The sequence below is a fragment of the Podarcis tiliguerta genome, assembly GCF_965153285.1.
Source record: "Podarcis tiliguerta genome assembly, chromosome: 10".
In the NCBI taxonomy this organism is placed as follows: domain Eukaryota; kingdom Metazoa; phylum Chordata; class Lepidosauria; order Squamata; family Lacertidae; genus Podarcis; species Podarcis tiliguerta.
The window spans coordinates 73,600,894-73,616,302 of NC_139543.1; the positions used below are offsets into that span (position 1 = coordinate 73,600,894).

The window sequence follows — 15,409 nt, forward strand, 5'->3', positions numbered from 1 at the left end:
GCTTTAACTATACGGACCTGTAATGGTTCTGGGGTTGCTCGTGCGTAAGTTGCCGTTACTCCTGGCTAGGTTGCCTGGTTGAACCCTTTCTGTCTGGACAGCCTTCAGTTCGTGGCTGCCTCAGTCGCTGGCAGAATCCGTCAGTGGGCATTTCGTGAACCTCTTCCAGCATAGAAGCTGTTTGACGCCCAGTCTTCTCCTACTTTGCCTGCGTGGAAGTCTTCTGCGCAAAGTGGGTGTGGGGAGTGGAGTACTCGTGCCCTCTCCGCTGGTCTCCGGCGAAGAGTCCTGGAGCCCCCTCTCCGATTCCCCCATCTGCCCCCCTTCTCCACTGGTGTTACGCTGATTTCCTTTCCCTGCAGATGGGCTACCTCTCTCCCTGCTTGGACCCTCTCCGCCATCCCTCTGGAGCCTCCTCTCCGCCTCCAGTTCCGATGGCAGTTCCCTGACAGGACCTTTGTTGGCAAGGTAATGTCTCTGCTTTTTAAGACGCTGTCTAGGTTTGTCATTGCTTTTCTCCTAAGACCCTAAGGTGCTACTGGACCATTTTTGTTACTTTTTTACTTCAACTGTTTCAGACCAATATGTCTACCTACTATTAAGTACAGTTATCTCCTCGCCTTGAATATCCTGCTTTTCAGTGCCCGATTAGGATAGTGCTCTGTCAGAAGGCAAGCACAGGATCAGGCAGCACATCATCATTATAAAGAACCATTGGGGTGGGTGTTTCCCATGTGCTTTCCTTCTGCTTCTCCTGCTCTCTCCATGCAATGTGAGGCACGTAGACAGAGGTCCATCTCCGAGAACAGGAGCTTCCCTGAGCACCAATTCAGCTGACCCCAAGCACCAAGCCTTCTCACTAGTTCTCTGACTGACCCAGACCACAGTCCCTGGAAGAGACCCTGGGTCTCCCAAAATGGTCCATATGGACCTCCTGAGGTCAGCGGGACTGTGCAGGTGATTCATGAAGATCTAGAGGTGGAAATGGGGGCAACCACTTGATTTGAAACGCAGTCCCACAGGACAACGGTATTCCAAGATCACGCCGTGTTATTAAAGATGATTGAGGATTATGAAAGGTTGCTGATGCATTACTATCATTAGACACCTTACCATTTTCATTTCCTAAAAAGTGGGAACATGGATAGGACATGGGAGAATGTAGGAGATGTTGCAATAAGAGAAGGTGCTAATGGCGGTTGATGTGCCCTTTTTCTTCTGTGTTCTTTTTCCTGAAACCGAAACAGGATTTCCTTTCTGCCCACTCTGAAAAAGGTGATGGAGAAGACAGAATTGCAGGGGACAGGGCACCTTTCGTTTCATTAGAAATAGCCATTAAAATTGTGAAATGTGGAATATGGAATATGCTTCACTGAATGAGCACACCTAGTTCACATCAACGAATACAAAAAGGAAAGAACCCATTTAAAGGTATGGAGTGCGGAAAGAGCTTCTGTTTCAATGCAAAACTTAGAACACACCAGCGGACTCACACAGAGAGAAAATCTTTTAAGTGCAGGGAGTGTGGAAAGAACTTCAGTAGATACCTTAAATTGCACAAACAGACTCACACAGGGGAGAAACCATATACATGTATTGAGTGTGGAAAGAGCTTTAGTGATAGTTCAAACCTTAGATCACATCAACGGACTCACACATGGGAGAAACCATTTCAATGTATGGAGTGTGGAAAGAACTTCAGTCAGAGTGGAAACCTTAAATTGCACAAACAGACTCACACAGGGGAGAAACAATATGCATGTATTGAGTGTGGAAAGAGCTTTAGTGATAGTTCTAACCTTAGATCACATCAACGGACTCACACAGGGGAGAAACCATTTAAATGTATGGAGTGTGGAAAGAGTTTTAGTGAGAGTGGAAGCCTTAGAATACATCAACGGACTCACACAGGGGAGAAACCATTTGAATGCATGGAGTGTGGAAAGAGTTTTAGTGATAGTGGAAGCCTTAGAATACATCAACGGACTCACACAGGGGAGAAACCATTTAAATGCATGGTGTGTGGAAAGGACTTCAGTCAGAGTGGACACCTTAGACAACATCAACGGACTCACACAGGGAAGAAACCATTTAAATGCATGGAGTGTGGAAAGAGTTTTAGTGATAGTGGAAGCCTTAGAATACATCAACGGACTCACACAGGGGAGAAACCATTTGAATGCATGGAGTGTGGAAAGAGTTTTAGTGATAGTGGAAGCCTTAGAATACATCAACGGACTCACACAGGGGAGAAACCATTTAAATGCATGGAGTGTGGAAAGAGCTTCAGTCAGCGTGGAAACCTTAGACAACATCAACAGACTCACACAGGGGATAAACCATTTAAATGCATGGAGTGTGGAAAGAGCTTCAGTCAGAGTGGAGACCTTAGACAACATCAACGGATTCACACAGGGGAGAAACCATTTAAATGCATGGAATGTGCAAAGGACTTCAGTTCGAGTGCAAACCTTAGATCACATCAACGGACTCACACAGGGGAGAAACCATTTAAATGTATGGAGTGTGGAAAGAGTTTTAGTGATAGTGGAAGCCTGAGAACACATCAACGGACTCACAGAGGGGAGAAACCATTTGAATGCATGGAGTGTGGAAAGAACTTCAGTCAGAGTGGACACCTTAGAAAACATCAACGGACTCACACAGGGGAGAAACCATTTAAATGTATGGAGTGTGGAAAGAGTTGTAGTGATCGTGGAAACCTTAGATCACATCAACGGACTCACACAGGGGAGAAACCATTTAAATGCATGGAGTGTGGAAAGAACTTCAGTCAGAGTGGACACCTTAGACAACATCAACGGACTCACACAGGGGAGAAACCATTTGAATGCATGGAGTGTGGAAAGGACTTCAGTCAGAGTGGAGACCTTAGAAAACATCAACAGACTCACACAGGGGAGAAACCATTTAAATGCATGGAGTGTGCAAAGGACTTCAGTTCAAGTGCAAACCTTAGACAACATCAACGGACTCACACAGGGGAGAAACCATTTAAATGCATGGAGTGTGCAAAGGACTTCAGTTCAAGTGCAAACCTTAGATCACATCAACGGACTCACACAGGGGAGAAACCATTTAAATGCATGGAGTGTGCAAAGGACTTCAGTTCAAGTTCAAACCTTAGATCACATCAACGGACTCACACAGGGGAGAAACCATTTAAATGCATGGAGTGTGCAAAGGACTTCAGTTCAAGTGCAAGCCTTAGATCACATCAACGGACTCACACAGGGGAGAAACCATTTAAATGTATGGAGTGTGAAAAGAGTTTTAGTGATCGTGGAAGCCTTAGATCACATCAACGGACTCACACAGGGGAGAAACCATTTGAATGCATGGAGTGTGGAAAGAGCTTCAGTCAGAGTGGAAACCTTAGATCACATCAACGGACTCACACAGGGGAGAAACCATTTAAATGTATGGAGTGTGGAAAGAGTTTCAGTCAGAGTGGAGACCTTAGATCACATCAACAGACTCACACAGGGGAGAAACCATTTGAATGCATGGAGTGTGGAAAGAACTTCAGTCAGAGTGGACACCTTAGATCACATCAACGGACTCACACAGGGGAGAAACCATTTAAATGCATGGAGTGTGCAAAGGACTTCAGTTCAAGTGCAAACCTTAGAAGACATCAACGGACTCACACAGAGGAGAAACCATTTCAATATATGGAGTACAGTAAACACTTCACTCAGAGTGGAAGCCTTAGACAATATCAACAGACTCACACAGAGATGAAACCATTTAAATGTATGGACTGAGGAAGGAGCTTCAGTCAGAGTGGAACCCTTGATTTATGTCAACAAACTAACACAAAAGACAAACCGTATAAATATCAGGAAATAGATAGAGGTTCACTCTTAGTGGAAGTTCAAAATCAACAGACTTATGGACAGAAAGAACTTTAAGAGTTGAAACCCTTCAAACCATCAACAAACTCAGAGAGGAGAAGCAGTTTAAATGAAAAGATTGCAAAAAGTGCTTTATTTATAATGGAGTGATCAAGGAACATCCCAGGACTCTCACATGGGAGAACCCATTTAGATGTATGGAGTGTGGGACGTCTTCCTCTCAGAGTCCACTCTGAGCAATGAACTCAGCAGGAAATCATTCCTAAAAGCATGAGGTATATGTGAAGTTCTGGTGTTTATATGTAAAACTGTTTAATAATGAAATAATGAAGGCAGCATCTCACAGTGGTGAGTATAATTTGAGATGAAAGTACTTTTGGTTTTTGCACCAAACTCTGTCACACACCCACACCCCCCCCCCCTTTGAACAACCCTGGACAATTTACTGCCATCAGCAAACTGCCCCCTCCCTGCTCCCTCCTAAGTCTAGATGATTTATGAACAAGTTGAAAAGCCACAGGTCCCAATACTGATCTTGAGGGGACTCCGCTTTCTGCTCCTCTCCATTCAGAGAACTGTCTGTTTACTCTCTTGGTGTTTCAGAAGGAGGGCTGCCTTGCTGGTGGTGGGATGGCGATGAGCCGAAAGAGGGAGAAAAGGGAGCAGACCGGGAGATGTTGCAAGCTGAGGAGGAAACGGGGTTTGGTGAGCAGGAGGAGTCTGGGGCAGAGAGCAGTTCAGGCTTGGAGGGAGGAGAGGAGGGGGCCAGGAGACCCAGAGGAGGCCGGCTGCTGAAGCTTCCAGGGAGACTCCCCCTCCTGCTGCGACCAGCTCCCCTCTCCCCTAGTCTCCTAGAGCACAGAGGGAAATCCAGTTGAGACCCCATGAGCCTGTACATGATATTAATATGGTGTCCCCCCCCCCCACACACACACGTGTACCACTTTAATCTCATTGACAATGAGCTGTATTTTCTGTCCATTCACTCCCTTTGAAGAAGTCCTTTTGGAGCTCCTTGCAATCTCTCTCTGTTTGAACAACCCTGGACAATTTACTGCCCTCAGCAAACTGCCCCCTCCCTGCTCCCTCCTAAGTCTAGATCATTTATGAACAAGCTGAAAAGCCACAGGTCCCAATACTGATCTTGAGGGGACTCCGCTTTCTGCTCCTCTCCATTCAGAGAACTGTCTGTTTACTCTCTTGGTGTTTCAGAAGGAGGGCTGCCTTCCTGGTGGTGGGATGGCGATGAGCCGAAAGAGGGAGAAAAGGGAGCAGACCGGAAGGGGAGATGTTGCAAGCTGAGGAGGAAACAGGGTTTCGTGAGCAGGAGGAGTCTGGGGCAGAGAGCAGTTCAGGCTCAGAGGGAGGAGAGGAGGGGGCCAGGAGACCCAGAGGAGGCCGGCTGCTGAAGCATCCAGGGAGACTCCCCCTCCTGCTGCGACCAGCACATGCCTTTGTGTCTGGCGGTTAGAACTCTTAGAATGTGGGGATCCCATTTTTCAACCAAAGCCAAAACAAAAACTCGCTAGCCTTTTCCCAGGTCTTTCCTGACCTGACAGTTGTCCGTCTTCTCTACAAAGTCCTTCTCCCTCCCTTTATTTACCATGGGGTCCCAGCACCCTTTTCTGCCTCTTACACTCTAGGGAAAAGAGTCCCTTTCCATTGGACGCCTGGCAGCCCAGTGCCAAATCCGGCTGCTCCAGAGAGAACGGAAAGGAACTGGAAACGCCCTTGCGCTCTAACGCGCACCAGTCGCTTCCTTCCGGATCTTGGTGCTGCCGGTGCAGCTGCATTTACGAGAAAAAGAGAAATCGGAAACCGAGCCCACGTCCCTTGCTATCCAAACTGGCCATTGGACCAGCCTTGGGGCGTCTTCCTGGGGAAAAGGAAAAGTTTCAGATCTTAGGTTCCCCGACAGGGAATGAGAGCTTTGATTGGCGTTCTCCCCTTGCAGTTAATTGCCTCTCTAATTGCAGAACCCCAAGTCTCCCATTCTCCCCTCCCCCTCCTAGCTACCTCTTGCCAGGAAGGCTGGGAGTGAAGACCGTAAGCAAAAGAGACAGCAAAGGATGAGAATCTGGGTTGCTGGGTGTTTCAGAGAATCCCGCCCACAATCTTCTCCATTCCTAGACTCACGTCCGCATGCGCTGCTCCTGGGCATCCCAGGGTTTTTGCTAGATTAATCTATGGCCGGCCTGGGGCTGAAAATAAACTACCAAAAAAACTAAATTACTGACAAAAAGCCTCACAGTGGAAGGGAGGGGGGGAGAACTTCAAGAAAAAACAGGCCTGGAAATTAAAAATAAGGTTAAATACCTAGGGATCTGGATTTCAGATAAAAGTATAAATGTATAGGAGGTTAATTATAGTAAAATATGGAAAGAAATTTTTAAAAATATGGAAACCTGGACCAAACTCCATCTCTCACTCTGGGGAAGAGTCTCGGTTGTGAAAATGAATATCCTCCCCAAAATGATTTTCTTATTCCAAACAAGGCCCATTTTAGAAGAAATGAATTGTTTTAGGGAGTGGAAAACGGAAATATCTAGATTTATATGGAGTGGAAAGAAACCGAGAATTAAACACCAGTTATTAACAGATCAAAAGGAGAGAGGAGGTTTTGCATTGCCAGATTTGGAATTCTACCATGAGGCAGCAGGATTGGTTTGGATAAAAGACTGGATTGCACTAAAAGAGATGGACCTATTAGACTTGGAAGGCCACAAGAATCGGAATGAGAATGATTGGAAGACTTGTTTTGTCAGAAGTCTTTTTTATTTAATTAGAAAGATTAAGTTTTTTCATGCACATAAATCTGCTTTTTCTTTCTTTTTCTGTATTTTCTTCTTTCCTTTTTTCTTCATTGTTTTTTCTTTAATTTTCTTTTTTTGCAGTATGAGATTGTAAATTCTTTATATATGTGTGTAATTTAAATCAAAAAAGATTATTTTAAAAAATAAATCAATTTGAGGCCTGCCTGATCAATCGTTGCTTTCTCTGGTTAGCCCCGCTGGAACTCCACTTCTTTCCAGACCCTGGGGTCACGAGAGGACTGGTGGCTCCTCCTGGCAAATGGCCTGGTGTGCGCTGGACCACCAGTCCTTCCTTGCCCCCAGAATCCGGCCAGCCGAAGGTCCCATCTGGGGTGGGTGCCATCTGTTGTAAACCAAAGCTGCCCTTCTTCCCTTATGGGGGACACAAGAGCCCTTTATAGAGTCCCTTGTAGGTTTTCCATCGGTAGGAGAAAACAACAGAGGCAACCAGAGAATACTGAGAAGCAAAGCAGCTCGTAAGCCTGATCTTGATTGATCTGTTACAACAGTGTACTCCCCTGAGGTGGACCCCCAACCAAGGTGTGCCTGTCTTTATATAATCATTTTAAATTCCCTGCCCTGGAGCTCCAGACCACCCCTCCATACATCACAGAAGGGGTGTAACCCCAGACCACCCCCCACAAACATCATACCTGCATCACAAAAAAGGCGGTCTACAACAGAAATTTGAATGTTGCCATTTTTCCTGTCTGCCAGGTTATCTGATATTGCCTTATCTGATTCCCTTTCCTGGTAGTCTGGCCATTCCTTTGAGATGGTGATTTCCCAATTCCTGAGACAATGGGAAGGTTCCCTCACCCCCTCCCTCCTTTCAGAGAAAACATTTGGTCAGTTTGGGAGTCAAAATGGTTTCAGGACGGTCTTCCTGAGCTGCTCCAGACATGTGGTCCACATATCTATGTATGCACTTGGTTGGTACATTTATGAACATTTATTGTATATATAAGACCTTGTTACGGAAAATCCAGGTGCGAGGCTGCTCTGCCACCTGGCTCGTCAGACTGAGTCCGCGGGTCCCTGCGGAACAAAAGGAGCGCAGCCAGAGACGGGAGCAAGTTGGAGAAGATCCACGTTTGTTGTGCAACAGGTTCAAGGCGAGATTGAACCCCGAGGATGGGGTGACATGAACTTTTAAAACTTCCCACCATTACCCCAGATACAGTTCAAAAGCATCATCACTACATCATTGCTACATCACGATTACATCAGAAAAGGGGTGGGTTCTACAGGATTAAGATATGGAGGAGGGAGGGGGAATCCTGCAGAGTTGGAACATGTATTGAAAGGCACATTCTGAGTACCGGTGGTAAGAGGGCAATGGGGTCTTAGTTTGCATAGTCTGTCACCCGGCCGAGCCTGGAGGAAGGGCTAGACTGGGTGATTTGGCATCAATGGGGTCCTTCCTGGGTGTACGTGACCTCCCGCTTGAGGGATTATGGAAGGTACTGGGCAGTCTTGAAGTCCTGAGGAAATTGAGCAGTTTGGCATGGAAAGCAAGAGAATCTGTGGTACGGGTGATTTTCTATGGATTTTTTTTAGCCCTTTAAAACAGTGGCAGCTCATTTGGGAAATGAATTGATACATTGTATCAATTTGGATGGGCTTAGCAAGGATACGAGGTGTCAGTCCATTGTTCTCCCATCAGGGAGCTGTCAACAGCTTGTCTGAAGGTAAAGGAGGCTTGCATTGCATTGATTGGCTGGAGGCTGCATTCGGTGTAGGCTGATTGGTCAGGACGCTCCCGTAGGCAAATAGTCTGTTCATTCATAAAATACGCTACTAGCTCCTCCGGTCTAGCCAGGGAAAGGGCACTTTATTTGGGGGCTTGGGTTTTGCGTGGTGCTTAGTGCAAAAGAGTGAGGGGGCTGGGGGGTCCTTGTACGGCCGGGCGCCCTTGAGGTCATCACCTCAAACCCTCTGAAGGCTTCTGGGAAGGGGGTTGACAAACATGCCCCCCTTCCGTATCAACCTTAATTTTTTTATTACACGATTCATCCAGTCCAGCCTTTCGCATGATGAATTCTGCATTTACGTTCAATAAGCAGGGAGACAATGTAAAGCCTTGTCATACTCCTATCTCAATTTTGAACCAATCAGTTATTCCATATCCAGTTCTAACTGTAGCTTCTTGTCCCACATAGAGATTTCTCAGGAGACAGATGAGGTGATCAGGCACTCCCATTTCTTTAGGAACTTGCCATCGTTGGCTGTGGTGGACACAGTCAAAGGATTTTGCGTAGTCACTGAAGCAGAAGTAAAATGTTTTCTAGCTTTCTCCATAATCCAGCGCATGTTTGCAATTTGGTCTCTGGTTCCTCTGTCCCTCTGAAATCCAGCTTGCCCTTCTGGAAGTTCTCGGTCCACATACTGCTTAAGCCTGCCTTGTAGCATTTTAAGCATAACCTTGCTAGCGTGTGAAATGGGCGCAATTGTACGATAGATGGAGCATTCTTTGGCACTGCCCTTCTTTGGGATTGGGATTCATGTGTTCAGGAAACACATGAACTCCTCTTTGTCCTCAGGAATGTAATCATGGGGAGAGGAAGGGAGGAACCGGACAGGTGACAAGAAGAAGAAGAAGAAGAAGAAGAAGAAGAAGAAGAAGAGGAGTTTGGATTTGATATCCCGCTTTATCACTCCCCTTCAGGAGTCTCAAAGCGGCTAACATTCTCCTTTCCCTTCCTCCCCCCCACAAACACTCTGTGAGGTGAGTGGGGCTGAGAGACTTCAGAGAAGTGTGACTAGCCCAAGATCACTCAGCAGCTGTATGTGGAGGAGCGGAGACGCGAACCCGGTTCCCCAGATTACGAGTCCACTGCCCTTAACCACTACACCACACTGGCTCTCGACAAGACACTCAGGTTACCACCACAACTCCTCCCTCAACCCCTCCTCTTTGTGATGTGTCAATGATGTAGTCATGATGTAATCATGATGTAGTCTTGCGGGTGTAGCATGGGGGATTAGGAGCTAATAAAAGTTGCATGTCTGGAGCCTGAGGCGAGTCAGGTGATGAGATTTGGTTTCCTTTGGCTAACAATGAGCCCAGCAATTGTCACCTCTGAGAACTTCCTGGAGTCCTTTTGCGAGGAGGAAATAGCTTTGGAATGGGGGGAACTGGGAAAGGAGATGATTTTATATTATTTTTAAAGCTAGGTGACTTCCCTGAGCTGTCAAGTTGGAAGGATACATTCAGGCATAATATTTGTAATATTTAACTTTAAAGATGTGCCCCCCCCCCGTAATTTCCGTAACATATTCCTGGCCGGTCTCCTTGTTTCTTGTCCAAGGGAGCCCTCAGATTTTGGAATCCGCTTCTGGCTGCAATTGTATCGGCTGCTTTTCTGAGCCTCTTGGCTGTTGTGCATGGACGGTGCCTGTGTCCACGGTCCTTGTCCTGGCCTGAGTCAGAGCTGGGATTTGGGGGGAGTCGTTTAACTGCCCCCCCCGTTCCTGGTTTGAACAGCACCAAGACCTAAAACACGGAGGGATCTAAGCTCATGGCGAGGGGGAGGGGAGCATTTTGTAATGCAAACCTTCTAGGGGTACGGGACCCACTTTGCAGCTGGATCTCCGGGATCAGCCCCTCCCCCGCCCTCCTGATCCACTAAAGGAAAAGGGGAGGGGGAAACCTTCTCCCCCCTTAATTCCTCCCCTCCCGGCACATCCTCCTCTCACCCCGCCCCCACAGTCCCAGATCCCGCCCCCAAACATCCCACCCCTTCCTTCTCATTCTCCAATCCGGCTTCTGCTCCGGGAATGGGGGGGGGGGGGGTGAGCTTCTCCCGCAAGTGGAGCTTCCACTCCGGATTGCTGCTCTGCGCCGTAGCTCTAGGGGGGGGGGGGGCTTTCGGAAAGGGGAGGAGGGGCGGCAGGTAAATCCCCCCCCCGGTGGATGTTGCAGGAAAGGAGAATCGGGAGCGAGGACAAAGAGGTAAAGGGGTCGCGGGGGGCAGAAAAGGACCCAGAGACCCCTCCAGCTCCCCAAGCGCCTTCCGTGGGGCCTGGATCCCGGCACGCGTGCTGCGGAGAAGCGGGAATGGGGCGCCCACCCACGAGGACTCCCTGGGGCGTGGAGAAGAGATAGAGACCCCCCTGTTCCTCCCCATCTCGTCTTGGGGGGGCAATAGGGAGGGAGAGATGGCGAGGGGTGAGCCAAGGGGGCCTCTGGGTGCAGGGGAGACCCCGGGATGGGGGGGGGGCAGGGGCGGGGGGAGGAGCATCCCTGGGGCAAGGAAGGGCAGCATTGGGGGGGGGAGATAGGAAGACCAGTCTTGGTGGGGGTCTCCATCGTGGCTTCCTTAGGGAATCTCCGGAGGGGCCGCCTTGGCTGCTCCCTCCCGCCCAGGAATGACCCCCCCCCTTCAAGACGACCTAAGACGGATCCCTGGAAAGTGGGGGGTCCTGTCCCCCCACCCTTCCTTCCTGCAACCTCCATCCTCCTTCCACCCCACAAGCCCCTGCCCTGTCCAGACGCAACAATTCTGCCCAGTCCAACCATTGCTCCCCCTGGAGAGGAGAGGAAATCCCAGAGGAAGAGGGGAGGGGAGAGGCCTTCTCAGAAGCGGCTCTTGGTTTCCGCAATCCCACCCAGGAAGCAGCCAGAAACCTTTTCCTCTCTCTCAGGCTTCCATCTTTATTGTCTTTTCCACTGAGGATGAGGATAATGTGCACCTGTCATCAGAGTCCATGGAATGGCTCTCAGGATTCATATAGAAGCTGCACCTCAAGAGCATTTCTGTTCCTCTTATTCTTTGTAGGCAATGTCAGAGTGACTGACGAGCTGAGATACAATCCATCATCATCGGATGACAGCGACTGCATGAATCTTCCCAGTCAAAGGACCCATTTTCCTGATAGACAGTGCCTGGGGCTGGAGGCTCTACACACCGGGTGTGCCTGTGCAGGCCAAAGACTGACAGTATTAGCACAGGTGAAGTGTGTGCCCCCCCACCCCATATTTACAGACTGTATGTGAATGAGAAGTCGTGGGTGGGATTATAATGTACGGCAACCCTGTGATTTTCTCCACCCATAACATTTCATGAGCTGATATTGCAGTACGAATTCCAAAATAACTACAAAAAATCTCATAATAATAATAATAGTACGGTGGTACCTCAGGTTAAGAACTTAATTCGTTCTGCAGGTCCGTTCTTAACTTGAAACTGTTCTTAACCTGTGGTACCACTTCAGCTAATGGGGTCTCCTGCCGCCGCCGTGCGATTTCTGTTCTCATCCTGAAGCAAAGTTCTTAACAAAAGGTACTATTTCTTGGTTAGCGGAGTCTGTAACCTGAAGCGTCTGTAACCTGAGGTACCACTCTAGAAGTTCTAGTATTCGTCTTTTCCCCCAGCCACTCTGGGCAGCTTACAGTACATATAGGTAGTGGCGTAGCGTGGGGGGTGCAGGGGGGGCCGGCCGCACCGGCCGCAACATCGGGGGGGGGCGCGCGCTCGCAGTGCTAAAATCCACGGGTTAGGGGGCGCAAATTACTTGCCTTGCCCCGGGTGCAGGAGGCCCTCTGCCTGGTTCCCTGGAACTTCACTTCTAACAGCAAGGGAACCAGCAGAAGACCCTCGGAGGCGGACCTCCCTGTCCGGACTGAGCGATGGGGGTGAAGATGCTCCTTCAGGTCCACAGGGCCGAGGCTGCTGAGGGCTTTGGGTTGCAGATCTTGCTCCTCCATAATGGTGGATGTATAGTTAGCAGAGTAGGAGAAAACACTCAGAGGCAGCAAAAAAACAATTCAGCTGAGAAATTTGTTACTGAAGACAGATAAGCATAACAGGACCCAAAAAATAGCAAAAAGGTAACTCTCACTGAAACCCTGACTTAGCCTACCAAAACAGCACTCAAGTAAGAAACAGACAAGCAGAGTAGAGTAATAGCAGAATAGGAAGTGGGAGCAGGCGCATTTCAATACTGCAATTTCTATACAATGCAATGTCAGAGTAACCCTGGGACTAGATAACAAGCCTCCAGGTGGACGTGCCCCACCTGCCCTTCACGTTCCTCTTCCGCACGGGCAGAATCTGCCTTCTGGACTGTGGGATTCACGGTTGTTCTCCTCCTCTCCATCCACCAGGGCTTGACTTCAGGTGCAGCAGAATTCCCCAGCCCCCCAAGGATTTGAGACCCATCAGCTCTCCTCACCTGGGTTAGCCAGCCGGTTGAAGCCATTGCTTGAACCCCTGTTGCATGCTGACAGCTTCTGGAAGCCACAGGTGAGAGCTGAGTGCAGGGTGGGGACCAGGGGTGGAAAAATGACCCCAGGAGGTGCAAGACATGTCCCCCACCAGAGGAACTACAGCTCCCCAACACCCCATGACATCTAGATGCAGGTAGGTAGCCGTGTTGGTCTGATGCAGTTGAAATAAAAAATAGTCCAGTAGAACCTTAGAGACCAACTATGATTGTTCTAGATATAAGCTTTTGTGTGCATGCACACTTCTTCAGATACACCGACACAGATGTCACCAGACCCTTGTATATCGTGGGAGGGTGGGGTGGGGTTTTTCTCAGAAGGTACTCCTACTACCATCTCCCACTACCCATCACTATATGAAGAAGTGTGCAAGCACACGAAAGCTTATACCTAGAACAAACTTAGTTGGTCCCTAAATTGCTGTTGTTGTTGTTGTTTTTTAGTCAATTAGTCGTGTCTGCCTCTTCGTGACCCCCTGGACCAGAGCACGCCAGGCACTCCTGTCTTCCACTGCCTGCCGCAGTTTGGTCAAACTCATGCTGGTAGCTTCGAAAACACTATCCAACCATCTCGTCCTCTGTCGTCCCCTTCTCCTTGGGCCCTCCATCTTTCCCAACATCAGGGTCTTTTCCAGGGAGTCTTCTCTTCTCATGAGGTGGCCAAAGTCCTGGAGCCTCAGCTTCAGGATCTGTCCTTCCAGTGAGCACTCAGGGCTGATTTCCTTAAGAATGGAGAGGTTTGATCTTCTTGCAGTCCGTGGGACTCTCAAGAATCTCATCCAGCACCAGAATTCAAAAGCATCCATTCTTCGGCGATCAACCTTCTTTATAGTCCAGCTCTCACTTCCATACATCACTACTGGGAAAACCATAGCTTTAACTATACGGACCTGTAATGGTTCTGGGGTTGCTCGTGCGTAAGTTGCCGTTACTCCTGGCTAGGTTGCCTGGTTGAACCCTTTCTGTCTGGACAGCCTTCAGTTCGTGGCTGCCTCAGTCGCTGGCAGAATCCGTCAGTGGGCATTTCGTGAACCTCTTCCAGCATAGAAGCTGTTTGACGCCCAGTCTTCTCCTACTTTGCCTGCGTGGAAGTCTTCTGCGCAAAGTGGGTGTGGGGAGTGGAGTACTCGTGCCCTCTCCGCTGGTCTCCGGCGAAGAGTCCTGGAGCCCCCTCTCCGATTCCCCCATCTGCCCCCCTTCTCCACTGGTGTTACGCTGATTTCCTTTCCCTGCAGATGGGCTACCTCTCTCCCTGCTTGGACCCTCTCCGCCATCCCTCTGGAGCCTCCTCTCCGCCTCCAGTTCCGATGGCAGTTCCCTGACAGGACCTTTGTTGGCAAGGTAATGTCTCTGCTTTTTAAGACGCTGTCTAGGTTTGTCATTGCTTTTCTCCTAAGACCCTAAGGTGCTACTGGACCATTTTTTTACTTCAACTGTGTCAGACCAATATGTCTACCTACCATTAAGTACTGTTATCCCCTTGCCTTGAATATCCTGCTTTTCAGTGCCCGATTAGGATAGTGCTCTGTCAGAAGGCAAGCACAGGATCAGGCAGCACATCATCATTATAAAGAACCATTGGGGTCGGTGTTTCCGCCTGGGATTCCCATGTGCCATCTGCTTTTCCTGCTCTCTCCATGCAATGCAAGGCATGTAGACAGAGGTCCATCTCCCAGAACAGGAGCTTCCCTGAGCACCCATTCAGTTGACCCCAAGCACCAAGCCTTCTCACTAGTTCTCTGACTGACCCAGACCACAGTCCCTGGAAGAGATGAAGGCCTGGGTCTCCCAAAAATGGTCCATATGGACCTCCTGAGGTCAGCGGGACTGTGCAGGTGATTCATGAAGATCTAGAGGTGGAAATGGGGGCAACCACTTGATTTGAAAGGCAGTCCCACAGGACAACGGTATTCCAAGATCATGCTGTGATATTAAAGATGATTGAGGATTATGAAAGTTTGCTGATGCATTACTATCATTCGACATTATACCATTTTCATTTCCTAAAAAGTGGGAACATGGGTAGGACATGGGAGAATGTAGGAGATGTTGCAATAAGAGAAGGTGCTAATGGCGGTTGATGTGCCCTTTTTCTTCTGTGTTCTTTTTCCTGAAACCCAAACAGGATTTCCTTTCTGCCCACCCTGAAAAGGTGACGGAGAAGACAGAATTGCAGGGGACAGGGCACCTTTCGTTTCATTAGGAATAGACATTAAAATGTGTGAAATGTGGAATATGCTTCACTGAATGAGCACACCTAGTTCACATCAACGAACACAAAAAGGAAAGAACCCATTTAAAGGTATGGAGTGCGGAAAGAGCTTCTGTTTCAATGCAAAACTTAGAACACACCAGCGGACTCACACAGAGAGAAAATGTTTTAAGTGCAGGGAGTGTGGGAAGAATTTCAGTCAGAGTGGAAACCTTAAATTGCACAAACGGACTCACACAGGGGAAAAACTATATTTATGTATGGAGTGTGGAAAGAGC

At 48.6% G+C, this 15,409-nt stretch overlaps 2 protein-coding genes across 18 annotated transcripts in view; both read left to right on the forward strand.

The window, feature by feature from the left end:
- Window positions 1-15,409, forward strand: part of LOC310659076 (uncharacterized protein) — a 60,194-nt gene that overhangs the window by 26,491 nt on the left and 18,294 nt on the right. For 6 of the 16 annotated variants that reach the window (XR_014502618.1, XR_014502619.1, XR_014502622.1 and 3 more), the window contains exon 5: window positions 12,801-12,939. The exons of 2 other annotated variants lie outside the window; for them this stretch is intronic. The gene's annotated coding sequence lies outside the window, so the exon portion shown is untranslated. Of the gene's footprint in view, window positions 1-1,247; window positions 1,343-11,472; window positions 11,646-12,800; window positions 13,057-14,576; window positions 14,876-15,044; window positions 15,154-15,409 lie in introns of those variants that run through there. 8 more of the 16 variants (XR_014502631.1, XR_014502632.1, XR_014502621.1 and 5 more) reach the window with 7 other exon arrangements.
- Window positions 1-15,409, forward strand: part of LOC310659081 (uncharacterized protein) — a 59,229-nt gene that overhangs the window by 3,953 nt on the left and 39,867 nt on the right. The window contains exon 1 of one of the 2 annotated variants that reach the window (XM_083402066.1): window positions 10,497-10,646. The exons of the other annotated variant lie outside the window; for it this stretch is intronic. The gene's annotated coding sequence lies outside the window, so the exon portion shown is untranslated. Of the gene's footprint in view, window positions 1-10,496; window positions 10,647-15,409 lie in introns of those variants that run through there. 2 annotated transcript variants of the gene reach the window in all.